General features: G+C 46.9%; 1 long non-coding RNA gene across 2 annotated transcripts in view; it reads left to right on the top strand.

Moving 5' to 3' along the window:
• The window catches only part of LOC135111450 (uncharacterized), a 98,066-nt gene that overhangs the window by 26,530 nt on the left and 66,536 nt on the right, over positions 1–5,000 (top strand). The gene's annotated exons all lie outside the window — the stretch shown is intronic.

Genomic DNA, 5,000 nt, shown 5'->3' with positions numbered 1-5,000 from the left:
TCCCCTTTTGCATATCCTTGCTTCTCTCCTTTCCTCTCTCCTTTCGTTTTTTCTTTCTCACTTTTTCTTCCATCTCTTCCTCTTTTCACCCCTCTTCTCGTTTCTTATCGCCTTTCCTTTTTCGTCTTTCCCTCTCTTCCCTTTTCCTCATTTATTATCATCGTGCCTTTCCTCCCTGCTTTTATCATCTATTTCCTCCTTTCCTTTCCTTTCTTGTTTATCCCCCTTTCCTCTTCATCTCTTTTCTTTTCCCATTCTATCCTGTATCTTATTTTCTTGTTCATTTTTCATCCATCGCGTTCTCTCTATCTTTCTGTTGCCTTTACTTTTGTTAGGTTCGCCATGTTACCTCGCCCTTGAAATGTTACGTGTTCTCTTAATTTACAAGGTGTTCCCTCGTTAATTGGAGTTCTGCCTTTCATTTTACGTGTTTTCGTCTACCCAGTATTCGTGCTGTGGACTATCTTTGCCTTTTTTTTTTCTTTCTTTAATCTTGTTTGAATGAGTTATGAATAAAAAAAGAAAAAGATTAGTACGGGTGCAAAATAGTGTGTTAGTGCTGGAAGTGAAAGAAATAAAGGAAAAAAAATAGTTTGGTGAGATATTCGACATTATACGAGAGAGAGAGAGAGATTCGACATTATACGAGAGAGATTCGACATTATACGAGAGAGAGAGAGAGAGAGAGAGAGAGAGAGAGAGAGAAAGAGAGAGAGAGAGAGAGAGAGAGAGAGAGAGAGAGAGAGAGAGAGAGAGAGAGAGAGAGAGAGAGAGAGAGAGAAATTTGTGTGTTTGTATGTGTGTATGTGTGTGTGTAAAGATTAACAATAATGATGGCACTGTGTTTTTGCTGGCTATTCTTGGTTATCTTAAACTTTTCTGACGTAAACATGCAAGTGTGTGTGTGTGTGTGTGTGTGTGTGTGTGTGTGTGAGTGTGTGTGTGCGTGTGCGCGTGTGCGTGCGGGCAAGGGAGGGTGGGTTTGTTTTTCATAAATGCAGTGGCAGGATTTAGGGTTCAGACTAAATGATTACATGCATAAATTTGTGTGATGAGTGAGGGGCGCTGCTTGACCCTCCCCCTGCCCTGTTCTGCCCTGCCCTTCCTCCATGCGGCATCGAGGTCTCGCCTTTAGGGAGTTCAAGGTCGCCATCGCTCTGAGGTTGTGAGGCATAAAAGCTTAGTATCATTACCGGGCCACCAACACTCTTGACGCCGCGTAATGTCAAGGTGTTGTCTTGCCTTGCCTGAAGGAATGGCTCACATGTTTAGTTTAGCTCAAGGTTGACGGTGTATTACGTACCTGTCGTGCATCTATTTATGAACGTCTGGCTGCTGTGTGCGAGTAGTACTGTATTAGTGTAGTAAGAACATGAGGACATAAGGAACTAAGGGAAGCTGCAAGAAGCCTTCAGTTCTACATGCACCTGTCCCTGTATAAAACATACCTATCTGCTTCCACTTATCATCCACATCTATGAACTTAGGCTGATCTACTTTTAAAGCTCCCTATCGTCTCGGTACTAGTAATCTTATTGCTGAGTGTATTCCATTAATTTTAGTCCTATTGAGAGACAATTCTTTCTTATCTCTCTTATAAGAAATTATTGGCAAGGACTGTTTGTAAATTCGTCCCCGTGCGTCACACAAGGCGAGGTGGCTGCCGCAGGTGATTCACGGAGGCCGCTGGTGCTGGCAATCATCTCAGTGAATACTAGTAAATTCAGCGGAGTCACTTGCCACCTGCGTCACCACGTCTTGTCGTTAACTTGCACAAGGTCGTCACTTTATATTCCTCGTCGCTCAAAACTGGTGGTGGTGAACGTGACTGGCCTGCGGAAGGAGGGGGAAGAGCACTGCATGCGCGTCCATTATCCTTCAATCAGGGCGTCAGGTCGTACAGCAGCGGGCGCCAGCAGGCCAATCAAGCGAGATCCACCGGGAGGGAGCCACCGAGGCAGCGTGATCCGCGCAGTGTGTGAACCAGATTATCAAGTGCGAACCGGAAATCACCAGCTAAACCTTTACCCTGCCCCTCATTCTCTACAAGGAACCGGCGTAAGTTTCTCACTACGTGTTATTTTATTTCTTCACGAGAATGTTCTTCGGGGAATGGTTTGCTTAATGGTATGAGATTGCGGGTCCGTATCCTGAAGTGTTTTGGTCTCCAGTGATTATTTTTCTGAGGTTAAAGAGATGATCGTTCATATTCTTAGGTGGGTTTTATTTCGTTTTACTGATGGTGCAAAATTTTCAGCACATCAGCAGAATCATAAAAAGTCTTTAAAATCCTTTACAGCCTCCGCTAAACATGGTGAAAGCAATCCAGGTGAGGCACCGCACGTTTAAAAACACCGCTCCGTATATCTCTTCGATGGGTGAGTGCAGAAAAAGATTGGCAGCCTTATTTCACAGGTTTTACCCTTGAAAGCTTGAGAAGATGACATGGGAACTAGACAGCTGGTGAATGGTCTTAAATCAAAACAAGGGGAGCCTGTCTGCGAGGCATATACACAAGCAGCAGCTCATGTCAACACTTAAAAATGGAGTAAACTGGAGTCACCTGGGAGCCACAGTAAAGGCAGTCCCGTCACTCCACCACTCCCAGGATCCCAGGCAGCCCTCCCTAACACTACCCCTAAACCTGAGCCCCGCCATCCCCATTCCCTGACCCGCACTGGTGTTCCCAATCACGCACGTTCGCTCCCCCATGATTCACCAGTTTACACAGTTACATTTTTCTTCAAGTCGCCCCGATTCCCTGTTATGGACGAGTGATGGCCTTGTCCCGCTCTTGCAGCTTCACCTCTCCGTTTGAGACTGAACCACCACCACCAGCACCACCACCACTACTACTCAAAGATCTGGATAAAAAATATTACAGGCCACGTTTCCCTTGTAAGTTTCAGGCATTCCCGCGCTTTCAGTGTGTGTGTGTGTGTGTGTGTGTGTGTGTGTGTGTGTGTGTGTGTATGTGTGTGTATGTGTATGTCTAGTGCGTGGGTGACGGAGGGCGTGATGGGGCTGGGTGTCAGGGGAGGCATGTAGGGTGACGTTCTCTGACTTTTTTCGTGCCATTGACTTTTAATCCGATCGTGTGCGTCTGTTCAGTCCCCTCGCGCTCCCTTCCCGTGATGAGTCGCTTGATGTGCACGCAGGAAAGCTGAAAAATGGAAACATGCGTGTATGGAAAAACGTAATTGAGTAAAAGCACGTTCGTTCTCAAAGCGACGGTGGTGGTGGTGGTGGTGGTGGTGGTGGTAGGACGGGAATGTATGAACATCAGGATCTGGCTACTGACCCTTGTGTGTGTGTGTGTGTGTGTGTGTGTGTGTGTGTGTGGTGTGTGTGTGTTATCGCTGTGCTGTATCATGATTTACCGACAAGATGGACAAGCTGCGGCTCTAAATAACCCCCTCCCTTGCTGTGGGGGGGAGGGGCGGAACATGACCTGTCGCCGCCTCCGGGCGTGACAGGCGGCACTCCCTCCCCAAGCGCGCCCTTGAACCTCGCAGCCTGGACAGCGCCGCGTCTGCCCACGTGGGAAATAATTGATGAACGGCAGATAACTTCACGAGACAGGTCCGGGAAATTATTAATGAGTGGGATCTGTAGGTGGAGGAGAGAGGAGAGAGAGAGAGAGAGGAGAGAGAGAGAGAGAGAGAGAGAGAGAGAGAGAGAGAGGAGAGAGGGAGAGAGCATGTGTGTGTGTGAAGCCGTCGCCTCGCTCCTCTACCCCCTCAGGCCTTTATGTCGTGGTGGCAGACTCCCTGACCATGAAATCCGCGTCATCACACACCGCCGTGGCCAGATTCCCCAGGTGGCCGCTCATCGACCAGCCTGCGGGGAGGGTCACCACCAAAGTACCAGGCCTTGGCTGTGCGTCGCCTGCACGTGCTCTGGCCTGCACTCCTGCCTTGCCCAAAGCTGCCTCTTTCTCGCTTTGCTACTCCTTATCCTCTAGAGGAACCTGTCTTCAGCAGTCCGCCCCGCTGCTCATTTGGCTCGGTAACATATTCGGAAGACTGTCATGGCCACGGTTAAGATGGGAGAGGTTTTGTTAAGCGTCCCAGACCAAACATGGGTATGCGTATCACACAGTTACCTCATGTCCCAGTGGCTGCCTGGTCCCTGTGGCTGTGCAGCGCTTGATGGTCCAATGTTACAGTTTTTGGGACTTAGAAGCGCGTTACTTATTTTGTTAACGGGTGAGCACTCTGGGGAAACAGAATTTTTACGTTTATCACAAATACTGGGTGGCTCTTCTCTTTGTGGAAGGTATTTACTTTCTCTTTAAAATCTAGTTTTATCGTACTCTTTTTTAAATGTTGTTGTGTTTCAGGTTTCAGGGGTTTTATTAGTCTTTTCAATATTCTTTCGAATTTTAACAGTTTTGTGTAAAATAAACTATTTGATTAGAGTACATATCGGTTATTATTATTATTACTTTTTTTTTTGAGTCACACGGATTCAAGAGGTATGTGCGGTGACCACCATACCGATGAGATGATAGTGAGCTGGTGCGAGGGTGACGATGTGTGGGCGGTGGAAGGTGCTAGTGCGCGCTGCGTGGGCGGCAAGTGGTGCAGGGGTTTTGTGTGTGTGTGTGTGTGTGTGTGTGTGTGTCGGCCTGTGCCACACTGACACTTTTATTTAGGCAACAATGACGTGATGGTCGAAGTAGGTATGGCAAATATTATTAGACAACTTTTTAACTCGAGTATCTCTCTCGATATATTGCTCTTGTGTTATTTGAGGCTTCGCCAAACTTGACAACAGGGGAAGCGGTAAAGATGAAAGACAACTGCACACGTGTATTTGGACCGAAAATAAAAGTTTTGTCCCTCCCATAAGATGTATTTGCCTCGTGTGTTTGTTTATGTCTTTGTTTATCATAAGAAAAGTTTGGCAATAGGAACTAATAAAGCAGCACTCAGACCACAAAAGTACATAATGAAACTGACGTTAAACGAATGCTTGGGACTTTTATGGGGATGAAG

Source organism: Scylla paramamosain, chromosome 22 (assembly GCF_035594125.1).
Source record: "Scylla paramamosain isolate STU-SP2022 chromosome 22, ASM3559412v1, whole genome shotgun sequence".
NCBI classification, from domain to species: Eukaryota; Metazoa; Arthropoda; class Malacostraca; order Decapoda; family Portunidae; genus Scylla; species Scylla paramamosain.
Note: the sequence above shows the minus strand (reverse complement) of the source record. Positions and strands in the feature narration are given on the sequence as shown.